Below are 18,951 nucleotides of genomic sequence, written 5' to 3' on the forward strand. Positions count from 1 at the left end.
ACCAAATATCTCTCTCCTGTTCACTGCTATTTGTCCCACAGGAACCTCAAATTTCACATAATCCAAACTAATTTCATTATCACACCCTACCTATACTTATGGTCTTTTCATATAAAAGGCATCATAACACAGAAACACTCTATTTCATCTAGAAACTGGGAAATATATTTTTGTTCCTTCTTCTCTCCTTTCCCATAGCATCCCCCATCCACCATATCCAACCCAAGTGTGTAACTACAAATTTTAGTTAGTAATGCCTCTTATGAGTGTCATGTCTTTTCTAATCCCACTGAAAATTGTCCTTGGTTTGGGCCCTTATCTCTTATCTGTTCTATTTCAAGAATTTCCTACTTGATATCCCTTTGGTTTCTTCTCTAATCCTCCTTTATCACTATTAATTTTTGTAATTCAAATTTCGACATGACAGAATTGCTTTTAAAAACAGTTTATCCTTTCTTTTCTACTACGTCATGACCATTCCATTGGCTCCTGAGTGACTTTCCTAGTCTTATTTACACAATAAACATCAGCCACCTCAGTGAGCAACGCCCCCTCCATGCCTCTGACTGTCATGCTGTCTCTTCTTTGTTGAGTGCCTCCTTTCTCCCTTGCTGAGTGTCTAAACATCCTCACGTCAACAATCCCCTCTTCCCAAATCTGCCAAAATCCTCCCATCATACTCTGTGATTCTCTAAAATAATCTAAGAAAGATCTATTGTTTGGGATCTCCTCTAGGCTAGAAACTAGCCCATTATTCTGTAAATAGGTTTTTCTAAATGGTTAGCTACTTTCATATATTTGATGAAGTACATGATGTGAGACAGGAATATTCTTCAACATTAAAAATAACTACCTATAACTTGCTTTTTAATAGGAAAAATAATCCTCATTCTTTCATACATGGACAATGAATGAATTCTATTAAAAAATGCTGAAGGTCTAATGAACCAGCACTGATTACATAGTCTCAGGTTTGTAAAGAGATATTCATAAATGAAATAAAATTCATCAAACCTTAGGAAAGATCACCAGTTTAGCCTCAGTTATCTATTGCACATCTGCCTGACCACATTATCTTAGGGCTTAAGCATCATTTTTGCATTTCAATGTGGCTTTTTATCAGATTAATGCCCAAGATATTCCAGCTGCACTGCAAGAGAGCGAGTGGACATATAGGAATATTATGCATGGCTTGTATCATTGACATTGAGCAAAGGAAATGTGATTAGCACCAAATTGCATCTGACAGGGGAATCAGAAACCTGTCAAACACGATGACATGGATCCAATGTTTAGAAGGCAAAAGGGGGAAGAAAGGAGCAGGGCAGTCTGGCATGGAGACAGCAATAAAACACAACAGCGATGATAAATTAATTCATTTACTTATGAAAAATTAGAGGCTTCCACACACAGCTCTCATTTATAATCTTGTCAATCTGGCTGAGTAAATAAAAGGCTCTACAATATTAGTTGAAAACACAAGCAAGAGAGAAAATGCAAAAATTGGATTCTTGGCCTCACTTTTAATCAAGTACAATAATTCTCTGGTATGAACCACAAGGGTCTTTGAAAGGAATTTTTCATTGGAGAATATATTCTATCACCTTCTCTATAGCTCCTTTTTCCCAGGCTCAAATTTATTGAGCCCTAGAACTCCAGGGCTTAAGACCATCAAGTTGCACTGAGCTTTCCATTAGTCAGAAAAGGTATGTGGACAAAAGGACATACCAAAATGGTTTGCTTTTGATGACTCTAAGAAGAGGAAGTGCAAAAATCAAAGTAGAGTCTTGTGATACTTTGTTAAGTGGTTATAGTCATTACATAGTCTTATAGTGCTATAGCCTGACTCCAGGAAAATTGATTGCCAGAGGCAATATCAAGGTTACATTCAAAATTCCTTTTTATTTGCCAACTTAATAAGATGGTTCCCAATCTCAGAATAAAGACTTGGATGAACCATATATATACATATACATATATATATGTATATATATGTATGTATTTGTCTTTTCATGCTCTAAACTAAACAAGGCATTACCCAGGACCCTCTAATTGTTCTTGAAACATACATTCAAAAATTGCATTCTTGTTATTATATAGGAAAAGAGGAAATGCTCTTCTATTGTCCCCAAATTAATTAAATTGGGAACAAATAAAAGCCAAGGAACAGAATCTGAAGGAGAAATTCAATGTGCTTGTCTAAATGGAAGAAAATAAGTGACTGCCTGGAAGATGCAGCTAAGGAAAAAAGATTTCAGGGCACAAAAACATCACCTAAACCTCTCATTTCAAGTCTCCAAAAAATATATAAATAAATAAATCCTCTTCTCATATACAAGGTATATTGTATAGATTACGTTAAATGAGACTCAGAGGGGATTATTTATCAGATAAAAGATGAATTGTATTTAAAAGAGAGGAAGGTCATATTGATTTCATTAATAATAACTTAAAAATGGAAATATTTCAGATGCCCATTAATAGGAGATCAGGCAAGTAATTTGTAGAATATTCATTCAGTGGAATATTACTCAACATTAAAAAGAAGCTAACTGCTATATATCCATCAAGAAGTAAATTTCAAAAGCATTATGGTGAGTAAAAAAGAAAAAAAAGCCTTATACAAAAGAATACATACTGTATAATCTGGATTTACATGATGTCCTAAACCAGGCAAAACTAGTCTATGGTAGAAAACTAGCAAGTGGCTGCTATAGGGGGGGTTGGTAGAGACTGGGAAAAGGTGACTGTCACGGATAATAATAATGCTTTTTATCTCCATAGGAGTTTACATCATGTAGGGAGAAATATCAATAACCTCAGATATGCAGATGACACCACTCTTATGGCAGAAATTGAAGATGAACTAAAAAGCCTCTTGATGAAAGTGAAAGAGGAGAGTGAAAAAGTTGGCTTAAAGCTCAACATTCAGAAAACTAAGATCATGGCATCTGGCCCCATCACTTCATGGGAAATAGATGGGGAGACAGTGGAAACAGTGTCAGACTTTATTTTTTTGGGCTTCAAAATCACTGCAGATGGTGATTGCAGCCATGAAACTAAAAGACACTTACTCCTTGGAAGGAAAGTTAGGACCAACCTAGATAGGATATTTAAAAGCAGAGACATTACTTTGCCAACAAAAGTAAAGAAGAGTTGACTCATTTCAGCAGACCCTGATGCTGGGAGGGATTGGGGGCAGGAAGAGAAGGGGACGACAGAGGATGAGATAGCTGGATGACATCACTGACTCGATGGACATGGTTTGAGTAAACTCCGGGAGTTGGTGATGAACAGGGAGGCCTGGTGTACTGCGAATCATGGGGTCGCAAAGAGTCAGACACAAATGAGCGACTGAACTGAACTGAACTGAGGTGTATATATTTTGCCAAAACCCATCAAATGATGCACTTAGGGTGTGAGCACTGCATTGTATGTAAATCTTACTTTGAAAAGATCCATACACAATAATGAACTCTAGTTAATGATATGAATGCGAAAGTTTTAGGGGTAACATGCATGCATATCTGTAATTACTGAGAAATGCATCAAAAATAAGATGGACTGAAGAATGGAGAGGAACATAATGATGCATGTGTTTAGAAATAAAAGGCAAAGCAAATGGGGTAGAATGTTAACTGTAAACCCTAACTGTTGTGTCCATGGGTCTTCACTGTAAAATTTTTTTTTCAAATTTCATATTTTAAAATTTTCAAAAAAAAGTGTAGGGAAAAATGGTGTGTGAAGGATTGGGGAAGTAATGAGCACTAACTAGTTTTACTAGTATGGCACAAAGATGGGGGGCATGGTGCAAAGACAGGGGGAAATCTCAAGGATTATAAAGCAAGAAAAAGTCAAAAGCATGGAGCTAGTACTGTGAAGTCTTTGGCTTTATGACGATCTAGCAATGGCTAGACACCCTTCATAGTGGGACAAAGGACGAAACCAGGAAAAACAGAAAAATCACAGAATCCTTCAGAAAGAACAAACAACATGTCAGATCTTTAAAAACTGTAATATTTTCCTATAACTTCTGCAAGTTTTATATCTCAGCAAAAAAGCAACAGAGAGTAATTTCTACATGAAGTTTCAAAGCAAGTCTAGCAAAGAAATTTCTCCCTTAGGAAAGGACAGTATGAAGCATTGTGATATTTAAAAAATGAATTATCTGTTTGTAGTGTTTAAAAGCCAACAGCTTTCATCTTACATTAAGAATGTTCTCAAAGGAGAAATTTGAAGGTACATATATTACATTTTCTTATACCCATTTAAGTAACAATTTATCTACTTGATTTAACTTGATTCCACAAAACCTTTCGAAGTCAAAGTGAAAGTCATTCAGTTGTGCCTGACTCTGCAACCCCATAGACAATATAGTCCATGGAATTCTCTAGGCCAGAATACTGGAGTAGGTAGCCTTTCTTGTCTCCAGGGGATCTTCCCAACCCAGTGATCGAACCCAGGTCTCCCGCATAGCAGGTGGATTCTTTACCAGATAAGCCACCAGGGAAGCCCAAGAATACTGGAGTGGGTAGCCTATCCCTTCTCCAGTGGATCTTCCCAAATCAGAAATTGAACTGCAGTCTCCTGCATTGTAAGCAGATTCTTTACCAACTGAACTATCAGGGGAGCCCGTCGAAGTCAAAATGTCCATCAAATCTTAATAAAATGGATCAGGCTATTCATGTGATGCTATACACTCTTCTTAACTTTGTAATCTTTATTTTGTTTAAACCAATAATGCAAGCTCTTGTAAACAAATTTAAGAGAAAAGTTTTCACTATTCCAAAGTGCATATTCTAATACTTAACAGGACTAAAATCATGAAAATACAATCATTTGTAGTAGTACTATTGCCAAGGTTCACTGTTAAAGACAAAAATAATATCTTACACTAGTCAGTATCCATGAATCATAATAGTCATCAACAATAGCCTTTCAGAACCTAAAACAATTAACTTCTATTTGAACAACAAATGAAATGCCTTGAGTAAAAGGAAAATATATTTAATTGTCTACATTATACCCTTTTGACCTAAATGAGAAACAAAATTATACAATTTTTGTATTCTATCCCTAGACTATAAAAAAATAGAACTCTCAAAACTACATCACAGTATTCACCTCTACTCCAAATTTCACACTTCTGACAGTTTTCACCAAATCCATGATTCACAGACATATGTGCCTGGTAAATCAATTCATCCTTCCAAATGCCCTGCCCTTAGCTTTTATTTCTCTCCCTCTCCAAACAATGTCTATCCATACTGACTAACCAGAATGAAAGCCACCGTTGTATCTTCCCTGAATTACAGGCTTGCTGTCTGCTCTTTCCTCCTATACTACCCAGCCTCTACTCCCCAACACAGTCAGATCATGTCCTTCTTCAGCTCAAAAGATTTTGCTGGATTCTTCAACTGCCAAGAACAAAAGCCAAATTCTTAGAGCAACTTACAAGGCCATATTGAGTCCACCCACCCATCAAGCACGGACTAGCTCCCAGGCTTCAAACACCACCCTGTTAAGAGAATTTCCCTGATGACCCTATGTTAAGCTGCCCTCCCCTGGCTTTCCCTACGTTCTCTCCCAACTCTATTTCTCCAAAACACTTAGCAACCTACGACATGTTATGCATTTACCTACTTCTTATTTTAGAGAGGACTCTCCTCGCTGAAACTAGAGAACAGGGATTTTTAACCATTTTATTCATTGCACTGTATATCCTCTACCTAGAAAGATACTTGAAACCTCGTTGGCACTCAGTGTTTGTCAGATAAAAAATGGACTATTTCACATGCTAACAGTTCAGAAGAGTATCATGATTCCTGCCCACATTTGAAAAGGACTGTTTATGTAAATGATCAAAAATTAGCATTAGTTAGGAATATGTGATATACTTGCTCATTAAGAGAACTCTATGAACAAGTGGAGAGATAAATCAGTTCTAATCAGTTTCCTCACATGGAATATTTATTACCAAAAATATCTACATTGTTAGATACAAAATGTTTTCTAATTTAGCTTTTCTTACAAATCAACTCTTATGGATCAGTTATCACTTAAAATGCAATTGCACTGATGGAAAAAAGTGAATTTTAATAAATCCTCAAAGCAGTTTAAATCCAATATGCTATGCAATATAAACTGAACCACTGTTAGATTACTTTAACAATGCTTTGGGTTAATCAAGGAAATTTTAAAATAATACATGTCTTCAGAGAATATCTTTAATAATTGTATGAATGCAACATAAGAAATGCTACATACAGTTAAGAATTGGTGCAAAGTTTAATCTAAAATGGCCTATAAAGTTCAAAATAACCATATGTATATTTTTAATAAAAGTGACATAGTGAGTGAAATAACAGTTTGTTTCACAAGTCCATAAAACAGTTTTACATCTGAATGAAAGCATTTTGGCATGAATAATGAAAAGTGAGTAGTTATATACCACCTGACCCTAATTTTTTTATCCTGGAAAATAAAATAACTGTTAAAGGGTTTAACAGTCATTTTCAACAGTGATTTGTGCCAATATGCACAGTGATTACAGAGTACTTTAAAGCATCCTACTCCCCTTTCACTGAAGCCAACTATAAATTATGACCAGGGCAGTTACAGAACTTGGAATCAACCATGCAAACCTATCAAGAACCTATTATAAGTCCACTACTCAACCTTCCAGCAGTAAATTCACAACCACAAACCACAAATGAATTTTTAATTATTCCATATTTGATTTTTACAATGCTTTGGGACAAGCAATTATGAAAGGCACTTTATTTGCCTGGTGTCATTAATATGCATCAGTGACAATGAAGACACAGAAAAACTGAGTGAACAGGGTATCTTGAGTATTAATTAATTATGACTTGCCAATCTTGGAAGATGAAGTTTTATGAAAGTCCCCAAATATTGTTATCACTATTTCAGACTATGACGGCACGTTCACTTCTAAGAACATTAAGCTCTCTTAAAAAGCTTCATGTATATTATCTAGGGTGAAACAGATCACCAGCCCAGGTTGGATGCATGAGACAAGTGCTCGGGCCTGGTGCACCGGGAAGACCCAGAGGGATCGGGTAGAGAGGGAGGTGGTAGGGGGGATCGGGATGGGGAATACATGTAAATCCATTGCTGATTCATGTCAATGTATGACAAAAACCACTATAATATTGTAAAGTAATTAGCCTCCAACTAATAAAAAAATAAATGGGAAAAAAAATTATAAAAAAAAAATTTCTTTGGAAGTTTAAAAAAAAAAAAAAGCTTCTGTTTACTTGTTCATTTAAGTTCATTCGCTCAGTTGTGTCCAACTCTCTGCAACCCCATGGAATATAGTATGCCAGGCTTTCCTGTCCATCACCATCTCCCGGAGCTTGCTCAAACTCATGTCCATTGAGTCGGTGATGCCATTCAATGATTTCATCCTCTGTTGTCCCCTTCTCTTCCTGCCTTCAATCTTTCCCTGCATCACGGTCTTCTCCATATGAGTCCGTTCTTCACACCAGGAGGCCAAAATATTGGAGTTTCAGCTTCAACATCAGTCCTTCCAATAAACACCCAGGACTTATCTCCTTTAGGATGGACTGGCTGGATCTCCTCGCAGTCCAAGGGACTCTCAAGAGTCTTCTACAACACCACAGTTCAAAAGCATCAATTCTTCGGGGTGCAGTTTCCTTTATAGTCCAACTCTCATAACCATACATGACTACTGGAAGAACCATAATTTGACTAGATGGACTTTTGTTGGCAAAGTAATGTCTCTGCTTTTTAATATGCTGTCTAGGTTGATTATAGCTTTTCTTCCAAGGAGGAAGCATCTTTTAATTTCATGACTGCAGTCACCACCTGCAGTGATTTTGGAACCCCCCAAAAATAGTTTCTCACTGTTTTCATTGTTTCCCCATCTATTTGCCATGAAGTGATGGGACCAGATGCCATGATCTTAGTTTTTTGAATGTTGAGTTTTAAGCCAACTTTTTCACTCTCCTCTTTCACTTTCATCAAGAGGCTCTTTGGTTCTTCTTCACTCTCTGTCATAAGGGTGGTATCATCTGCATATCTGAGGTTTACCTGAAGGTTTTTTCAGACTCAAAGTTGAGTTTTAGTTTATTGAACTGAACTTCAGTGGAATTTTTCTACATGAAACCCTGAAAATGTTATATATATCACTACATATTTTACAGAATTATAACTAAAATTCTATGGCAAAATGACTATTAAAATATCCTTAACTCAAATTTTTCTTTAGATGATGCATAACAACTTGCAGCATTATAATTATTACCAAAGAAACAATAGAAATTACTCAAAAGCTTAGAAAGAAATACAGCTTCATTTTGGGGGAAGACTTCTCCAGAGAGAGGACTTTTCTAAAATTAAAATTAAATTTTATTAATTAGATAGTTTATTAAGTGTAGAATGGGCCTTTAGATGAAATAAAAAGAAAGTACCATAATTTAACTTGGAGAAAACAGTGGCTGAGAGAAAGGAACTAAAAAAATATATGCTCATATAGGGATATTTAAAAGGAATTATCTAACAATATTCACTATTTTCATTAAAGAAATGTCTTCCAGATGTGACGAGTGTTTCCCCAGGCCATCCACTGAGAGGTACAGTAAGGATACAGATTAATAGCTGGACAATTGTCTTAGTACCTCAGCCCTCCAATCCATCCAGGAGCCCTGAACAGGTGAGAGAAGTGTGGTAGGGGGCATTTCAGTGCTGCCTCTCCATGATCTGTTTTCATGGGTTTGGTATCTCTCCCTGGCTGACTGCCTGGTACAACTTCTGAGACTTCCAACCCAGACCAGTGACTCCCCCTCAAAGGCCTCCTAGGCTGTGGGTGAGAGCCCAGAACCAGCCTGAAGCCGTGGGTCAGGCATGCAGGAGCCTCTCCCCTGGGACTCACATGCTGTCTCTGCCCCTGGGCACCACACACCAACTCTCTGCCCTCAAACCTCCCTCAGTTTCTCTCCACACCACTGCTCCTAACCTGGGCACCACCATGTCATGCTTCCTGCTTTTTAGGCTGGATTGGAGGTGTCCATTGGTGGTTCCTTTCTGACTCTAGAGCAATTCCTACATGATAAACCACTCCCTCTTTTGCAGGAAGCAGCTCACATCTACTGCTTGTCATTGGTGGTCACTTTCATTTCCAAACTCTCCAATTTTCATCAGCAGGTTAACTTATTTCATTTCCTTCCCTCCTTCAGTTCTCTTTTTTTCTTCTTCTCCTTCCTGCTCTAGCTGTCATTACACAAGAAGAAAGGAGTTCAACTGATTATTGGAGGAACTTCAGGTACATTTACAAAAATAGATGGCTTCTGACTTTTTAATTCTCACCACCAAACCCTTACTGAGGGCTTACTGCATGCACAAGATACTGTTAAGCCAAAGGTTTTTGAGCCTTTGGAAAAGGTTTTGAACTTTTCCTGGTTCATGGAGCCTTTAGTGTCTCACTAATTTTTTCATGGTGACTTCAGGTTAAGTGAAATGTCTGACAATTCAATTGATTAAGTAGTAAAGTCCAAAGAATTTAATTATCCATATCCTAAAAACAAAAACAAAACCCAGTAGCCATTTGAGAAAATGCATGTAAAATGAAGAAAATATTTAATTTTTAAACATAATTACTAACATGGGATGCATATGTCTACTGCACACTTCACAGCTTAAATTCTTAAATCAGACACCAACTCCCTCAATTTCCTATCCCACAATGATAGTCACATGGTACGTTTGAATCAGAGAAACTAAACTACCTTAGATTAGTAGTTCATGTGGTATTTCACAGAAGTTTAAAATATGCAGTGCCTCCGTGAGTTTTCTATAGCACCCTCTGGGTACTCATGGTTTGAGTACTATGAGAAGTGTGTCTAAGCACTTTTGCATTATCTCATAATCCTCTCATGGTCATATAAAGTCAGCACTGTCATCAGAAGAAGAAATTAAAGCAATGTTACATAGGTCATAAATGGTGTGGCTAGATTCAGTTCCAGAGAGTTTGATTCTGGAGCCCAGGAGAGTCACAGATCTAGGCGGAGAACAGACTCAACTGAGGAATACAATAGAGTATTTCCATAATAGGTTAGGAAATATTGCCCATTGAATATTTCTAGGAATCAATTTCTCAACTGCCATATTTCTATGACGGCTAAGCAGAGAATTGCGGGATTTATGAAATAAAGTATCCCTTGTGAAAACAGTATTAAATGCAATAATACACCCTGAGAAAACACTTGTGAAAAAAGTTAAATATTTGGAAACTTTATTTTATAAACATATGATGCTCATTTTATCTGTAGGCTAAATTACCATCAGTGGGCAGAATTCATTTCCATGATAAATGATAATAGCCTCTTGGAAAGTCATCATTCTAATGCTTCCAAACATCTATTTGTCATGGTTAGTATTCAGATTAGCCGGGTGAACACAGGAAAATTCTGATAGATGTGGGGAGAAGGGAACAAACAAGAGCTCAAGTGAAACAGGGCCTGTAACAGCGATGGGGACAAATAAAGCACTCAGCAACCATTCCTTACTCACCCTCTTAGTCTTTCATATAGTTTTATATAGCAACACTGCAATTAAACTTTCAATATTTTCCCCCCTTGCTGCTTAATAAATTTGACAGACTTTCCTATATATCAAGAATCTTCCTGGTGGCTCAGCAGCAGAGAATCCACCTGCAATGTAGGAGACACATGTAGGTGCAGGTTCGATCCCTGAATTAGGAAGATGCCCTGGAAGAGGAAATGGCATGCGAGAGTTAGACCCTAAAGAAGACTGAGTCCCAAAGAATTCATGATTTTGAACTTTGATGGTGGAAAAGACTCATAAGAATCCCTTGGAGAGAAAGGAGATCAAATCAGTGAGTCTTAAAGGAAATCAACCCTGAATATTCATTGGAAGGACTGATGCTGAAGCTCCAATATTTTGGCCACTGAAGGTGAAGAGCCAACTCAATGGAAAAGACGCTGATGCTGGGGAAGATTGAGATCAGGAGGAGGGGAAGGTGACAGAGGATGAGATGATTGGATAGCATTGCCAAATCAATAGACAAGAGTTTAAGCAAACTCTGGGAGATGATAAAAGACAGGGAAGTCTGGCATGCTATGAGGTCGAAAGAGTAAGACAGGATTTAGCAACTGAAAGTTTAAGTGTTAGTCACTCAGTCCTGTCCCCATGGACTGTAGCCTGCCAGGCTCCTCTTCATGGAATTCTCCAAGCAAGAATACTGGAGTGGGTAACAATTCCCTTCTCCAGGGGATCTTCCTAATCCAGATATCAAAGAACAACAACCTATATATAAAGAGACAAACACACTTTAAACATGCCACACTATCAATTCTTGACTGCTCCTAATGATTCAGGTCAGTTGCTCAGTTGTGTCCGACTCTTTGCGACCCCATGAACCTCAGCACGCCAGGCCTCCCTGGCCATCACCAACTCCCAGAGGTTACCTAAACTCATGCCCATTGAGCCGGTGATGCCATCCAGCCATCTCATCCTCTGTCGTCCTCTTCTCCTCCTGTCATCAATCTTTCCCAGAATCAGGGTCTTTTCAAATGAGTCAACTCTTTGCATCAGGTGGCCAAAGTATTGGAGTTTCAGCTTCAACATCAGTCCTTCCAATGAACACTCAGGACTGATCTCCTTTAGGATGGACTGGTTGGATCTCCTTGCAGTCCAAGGGATTTTCAAGAGTCTTCTCCAACACCACAGTTCAAAAGCATCAATTCTTTGGCACTCAACTTTGTTTATAGTCCAACTCTCTCATCCATACATGATCACTGGAAAAACCATAGCCTTGACTAGATGGTCCTTTGTTGACAAAGTAATGTCTCTGCTTTTTAATATGCTGTCTATATTGGTCATAACTTTCCTTCCAAGGAGTAAGCGTCTTTTAATTTCATGGCTGCAGTCACCATCTGCCGTGATTTTGGAGCCCAGAAAAATAAAGCCTGACCACTGTTTCCACTGTTTCCCCATCTATCTGCCATGAAATGATGGGACCGGATGCCATGATCTTAGTTTTTCTAAATGTTAAGCTTTAAGCCAACTTTTTCACTCTCCTCTTTCACTTTCATTGAGAGGCTCTTTAGTTCTTTTTCACTTTCTGCCATAAAGGTGGTGTCATCTGCATATCTGAGGTTATTGATATTTCTCCCAGCAATCTTGATTCCAGCTTGTGCTTCTTCCAGCCCAGCATTTCTCATGTTGTACTCTGCATATAAGTTAAATAAGCGGGGTGACAATATACAGCCTTGACGTACTCCTTTTTCTATTTGGAACCAGTCTGTTGTTCCGTGTCCAGTTCTAACTGTTGCTTTCTGACCTGCATACAGGTTTCTCAAGAGGCAGGTCAGGTGGTCTGGTATTCCCATCTCCTTCAGAATTTTCCACAGTTTATTGTGATCCACACAGTCAAGGGCTTTGGTGTAGTCAATAAAGCAGAAATAGATTTTTTCCTAGAACTCTCTTGCTTTTCCGATGATCCAGCAGATGTTGCCAATTTGTTCTCTGGTTCCTCTGCCTTTTCTAAAACTAGCTTGAACATCTGGAAGTTCACAGTTCATGTATTGCTGAAGCCTGGCTTGGAGAATTGTCAGCATTACTTTACTAGTGTGTGAGATGAGTGCAATTGTGCAGTAGCTCGAGCATTCTTTGGCATTGCCTTTCTTTGGGATTGGAATGAAAACTGAGCTTTTCCAGTCCTGTGGCCACTGCTGAGTTTTCCCAATTTGCTGACATATTGAGAGCAGCACTTTCACAGCATCATCTTTTAGGATTCGAAATAGTTCAACTGAATTCCATCACCTCCACTAGCTTTGTTCATAGTGATGCTTCCTAAGGTCCACTTGACTTCACATGCCAGGATGTCTGGACTATCTCTCTCTTTAAAACAAACCTACTGCTTGAAATGCATTTAAAATGTGTATATTTTTAAAATTTTATAAAAGTGTTATTGATGTATACATTTACACTAAAAACAGTACCTTCTTTAAACACATAAAATCACTGTGAAAAGAAAAGACAAGCACAAATGATTCATAAAATAATTAATATAACGAATGCAAGTTTCAGGTCAACAGTATACTTTGACTCAAGTTACTCCTTTAAAGCAATGTAGAAACGATCCAAAGGTAAAGAATATGTGATTAATAAAAGGCTAGAATCATTTTACACTGAAGTGTATAAACCAAGAATTAGCATCACTTCCAAATTCTCATGCATTTTTTATGTTCCATGTTAATTTATTGACTCTGTTTTGATATGATCATATAATGTTTCTAAAATATTTAAACCAGAATACTTCATGTGTCGCTTCCAGAGAGAAAGCCAAATGAACAACCCAAATAAATCTAGTCTACAAAACTGGAAGCATCTCTAAAATGGCCTTTCATGATCCCAAGCTATCTGTAAACTTAAATATTTTAACCAACAAATTCAAGCCAAGTTTTCATTGTTTCCAATAATAATTTATTTAAATATATGTATTGTTTTCCTAAGTCTTCAAGTAAATTGCTGTTATAGCAGAGATCCTTAACTGTCTTTCTGTTGATGTTTTTAAACAGTTACATATGCCCTAAGGTAGACATATCAGAGGTTGAAAAGTGCATTACTGCATCACAGAAAAGCAATGTTTCAGACTGACATGAAAGTTTCTGACCAGGACCAAAGCCCTGATAACAATCTGCCTTTATGAAATGGAGAAATCTTTGAACATTAAAAAAAATTTTTTTCTGAAGTACTGAAGATGTATTGATGTGTTCTTGACTCACAAAATATTATAGAAACTAAAAAATACAACAGAATCATGACTTCTGGCCATTGGTGTTCTCTAGACTTCCTGAGAATCAGGTGAACACCTCTGATAACGGGGAGGCCAAGGCTGTTGCTGATGATCACAGCAGCTCCCCCACAGCACGTCACTGGCATCAGGCTGGGCACCTCACATAGAGAAGCATACTGAACTATTTGGGCTTCCTTCCTCACTGGAATCACCCGAGCATCCACTCCATCATCGTGCTCCAGCACAACTAGAAATGATGACCTGTCGCACACTGTCTCATCAGTCTAGGCACTCATCCGTTTGCTCATTTTTTCAAGCATTGTTGAGCATGTCCATGTCCTTGGGCTTCCCTCGTAGCTCAGCTGGTAAAGAATCCACCTCCAATGCAGCAGACCTGGATTTGATCCTTGGGTTGGGAAGATCCCCTGGAGAAGGGAACAGCTACCCCCTCCAGTATTCTGGCCTGGAGAATTCCATGGACGGTATAGTCCATGGGGTCCCAAACAGTCGGACACGACTGAGCGACTTTCACTTTCACTCTCACACTCCATGTCCCTGGTGCTTGAAATGCTCACAGACATATCGAGGAAACAAGAATGTTAACACAATGCCATAAAATGAAATAATTTTTGAGCAATGCAATAATATTATTAAAACCGGCACCTTTGCTTAATCTCAAATGATTAGTTTTGTACCTGTTTACAGACCACTAGGCCCAGCTGAATAAAGATCCTATTGTTGCACTGATCTTACTCATAAGTGTAGGCAAGACATTAATTTCTCCCTCTAAAGCCAAATATCTCAGAGTTATCTGACTCAAAGTGTTTTGTTATCTTTTCAAATTTTTGTTCAATCTTGGTAATATTTTACTGCTTGCTTATCATCCAGAACTCCACTTTTCTTAGCTAGGAAGTACAGAATCAATATTATTTTACCATGGTTACTCCAAATTTATTCCCTCTAAATTCTCTGCCTCCCCAGATTCTCTTCCTTAGATCATTTTCTTCTTTTGCAAAAAATTTCTCTTCTTAAAAAAAAAAAAAAACAAAAACGAAGAGTTCACCCAGATCCAGTTTTTTCTTTTTTTTTTTTTGTTTATTTTTGTCTGTTTATTATTTTTTAAGGTCTTAGCCCAGATAACCATTACACTAAGGAAAATAATCAAATTTCTCAATCTATTTTATAAAACCTTCAGATTCTAGGATACCTTGCCTCTCTATATAATCTCTTAACTAGTCCCTAGCTGTTTTCTCTTCATTTCAGGTCACTGTTACCCTGTTTCTTCATTTGATCATATCTTTCAATTCTCCCTGTTTTTTCCCAAGAACATTTCCCATGAAAGGTCTTCTTGACACAGGATTACCTATCTATAGTTCTCCCCATTAACCATCTAATTAGTTCATAACACTCCATCCCCTTATTCCCAACAATGAGCTAGATCATGATCATTCCCACCTACACACTTCTGTTTACACTGTCTCTTTTATTTGGAATGCCTTCCTATCTCTTGTATGAGAAAAATAATTTAAAAAAATCTAAATGTCTAGCAACAACAACAAAAAAATCCATTAATTATGACAGTTCCACACATAGGAATATTGTGCAAGAAATTAAAGTTTTGATTCGAGAAGTAAAATCACCCAAGTTTCTGCCATTTTCTAAAATTGTATAAAACTACATGAAAGTCTCTTTGAAAACACTGAACTTCATTCACCAACAAAAACCTGCCAAACTTCAAGGTAGCCACTATGAATTATGTCAATTATCATCTTGGCACTCTCACCATCTTCACTTTAGGGACTATGTTTAATTTTAAGTGTCACCTTGGTAGAGTTACAAGATGATCACATATTTGGTTAAATATTATTCTGAGTGTTTCTGTAATGGTAATTTTGGATGAGATTAACATTTATATCAATAGACTAAGTAAAGCAGAATCAGAATCAACTTAATTTAGTTGAGTATTATCCAATCAGTTGAAAATCTGAATAGAAACAGAAAGGTTGACCTTCTCCTGAGTATGAGGACTCTTCTGCCTGACTGCCTTGGAACTGGGACATCAGCTTTTTTCCTGCTTTCTGATTCAAACGGAAACACTGGCTCCTCCTGGATTTCATGCTTTTGGACTGAAATTGGAAGTAAACCATCAGTTCCTCCTGGGTTTCCAGCTTACCCATTCACCCTGCAAATCTTGGGATTTGCCCAACTCCATGGCTGCAGAAGGGCTTCCCAGGTGGTGCTAGTGGTAAAGAAACTGCCTGCCAATGAAGGAGATATGGGGGTTCAATTCTGGGTCAGGAAGATCCTCTGGAGGAGGGCATGGCAACCCACTCCAGTATTTTTGCCTGGAGAATCCCTGGCGGGCTATACAGTCCATAGGGTCACAAAGAGTCAGACACAACTGAAGCAACTTGGCATGTATGCACATAGCTGCATAAGCTAATTCTTTATAATAAATCTATTTATACACACACACACAACCCCTGTGGATTCTGTCCTTGGATATCTTGACTAACAGAACAGGTGAAGACACTGAGGCACACACAAGTTCAGTAACCCATCTTTAGTTTCACAGAGCTAAGCTGCGGAAAACTCATCCAATCCAAGAAATCTGGCTCCACGATCTGTGCCTGTCAGCATTTCACTCTAAATTTATGATAGACACGTTCCATGAATAGTGAACATAGATTTGTCTTGTTTTGAGGGAGAATGAATAGCTTGTATAGGGCATATATTTCCAAGCATTCTAACATGAGTGATGTGAATGGACATTTATGTTGTTTCTAAAGCATTACTAACAATGCTGTAATAAACATCCTTATATGCCTATCTTTATACTTTTTTCTTTTATTTATGTAGCACAAATTCCTAGCTACATAATTTATATGTGAAAGAGTACATGCATTTTCAAGTTTAACAGATGTAGAGAAATTACTTTCCTAAAGAACTGTGCCAATTTACATTCTTGACAAAAGTATATGACAGTGCCCTTTCTTGTTTTAAGGTGTGATTATGTGTATAGTACCTAACTATATAACCTTTTTTTAAATTGAAGGATAACTGCCTTACAGAATTTTCTGGTTTTCTGTCATAAATCAGCAAGAATCAGCCATAGGTACACCCATGTCTCCTCCCTCCCAAGTCTCTCCCCATCCCACTCTTCAAGATTTGAACATTCCAGCAGACTACTGAACTATGGTAATTCCTGATAATAAATTCCCTTTTGGCTTAAATTAGTTACAAACATCATCAAACCAGTTCTGAAGAACAAAACTGACAATATGTGTCCAAAAACTCAATTATTTTGTCACCCAGATTCATGCCCTCAATCTTATCTAAGCCACAAGGTCTTGTGAGGTTTTCTGGTTGTTGTCATCTTTCAGTACTTTATACCTAAGTCAAACATACTATCTATATGGAAACTTGTTGGTCCGATCATCTTACAGATCTACAGAAAAAGAAAAGAACTATTTCAGCTAGACAAACTTTTTGGATCTTTTGCAGTAGCACAAGCATTCTTCTAGGTGCTGCTAATTCATCTGGATCATGAATTAGAAAAGGACAACAAGTCCAATAGAATCTATACTCTATTACATTTTTCCATCTTGATTCATTGGTACTTAGGCCAGTCTCTTGGATTCTTTTGTATCTCTTAGATTTTCATATTCTGTAGAATATTATGCAAATACTACAGTAACTTCTTTTTCTATGAAAAAAGAATAATAACAATTTCCTTCAATGTGCAACTCTGAATATTGTTTCTTTAAAAAAAGATTTCCCCACTTCATAGACTAGTTTAAAGATACTGCTAACATTTTACTATCCTTGAAGTATGATTCACAAGAACAATGGTCAAGAAAGAGATCTGGTATTTTAGTTCAATTTCTTCCCCTTGCTTTTTGTATGAACTTGGGCAACTCATTTACATAGGACTCAATTTCATTTTCAATATGTGATAATTATATTTAAGTATATTTAAATTTCCTTTTAGCTCAAAATTTTTATAATGCATTAAGAAGTCTTAACACATGTTCATATTTCTGAATGTCCTGACTATTTCCTTTGCTATCATTATTCTGTTGTATTGAAAGCTCAAAGGGGAAGAAATTGTATCTGTTTAACTCATTTGGTATAGGATAGTACCAAGGGGCTTAGAAAATGCTTTAAATTATTATGACAGGCTAGTAACAATATAATTTGCAGGGAATCCAATGTGTGTCAGAAACAGAGAGAAGAGAACTTTTAAAAAACTTTATAGAAACAAGTCTGAGAAATCATGTAAATCAAAACAGTCTTTCAATAGCAATAAAAAGACACAGTTTTATGACAAGGCACTAATTGACCTCTGAATCCCATGAAAATAAAACTTTGACTGAGCCCAAAATGTCCTTTGCAATAATATCAAGACCTATAGAGGAAAATTGTCTGCAAAGAATGAATTCCACTGTATTATCAGCAGTGTGCTCTAGGGAAACTAGCTGCATTGGGAATTTTCCTACAGAGGGATTTTATTACATAGAATAATTTACCTTCAAATGAAAAAGTAGAAGATATACTAAAATTTAAGCTTTTAAAAGACAAGAACTATAAAGACAGCCCCATGGATTCAGATCATCTATCACAAATGTAACCAAAGTCTTCCACAGACATTTTCTCACTGGCTAAAAAAGCTTAAATGCCTTTTACTTTTCAAAAGAAAATATCATCATTGCTTCAATTTTTCCCAGTATACCTAGTTCTCTAAAGAAAAGCTAAAACTTCCAAAGAATGTTCATTATCTATAAATAATATATATTTTCCTAGGTATCACCCTAAGCATCCTGATTCAAATGATTTAGAAATCCATGTAGATTAAATGCGTGCATGCCAAGTCGCTCCAGTCATGTGTGACTCTGTGCAACGCTATGGACTGCAGCGCCCCCCGCCCCAGGCTCCTCTGTCCTTGAGGATTCTAGGCATGAATACTGGAGTGGGTTGCCATGCTGTCCTTCAGGGGATCTACCTGACCCAGGGATCAAACCTGTTTCTCTTCTGTCTCCTGCATTGGCAGGTGGGTTCTCTACCACTAAAGATTAAATAATCCCATGTAAAATGTCTAATATAAATGCAATATAAAAGCAAACCTGGGAAAAACACAACTTGGTGAC

At 37.3% G+C, this 18,951-nt stretch overlaps 1 protein-coding gene across 2 annotated transcripts in view; it reads right to left on the bottom strand.

The window, feature by feature from the left end:
* PARD3B (par-3 family cell polarity regulator beta) overlaps positions 1-18,951 on the bottom strand; it is a 1,123,128-nt gene that overhangs the window by 706,073 nt on the left and 398,104 nt on the right. The gene's annotated exons all lie outside the window — the stretch shown is intronic.

The sequence above is a fragment of the Cervus elaphus genome, chromosome 8 (genome assembly GCF_910594005.1).
Source record: "Cervus elaphus chromosome 8, mCerEla1.1, whole genome shotgun sequence".
Taxonomy (NCBI): Eukaryota; Metazoa; Chordata; class Mammalia; order Artiodactyla; family Cervidae; genus Cervus; species Cervus elaphus.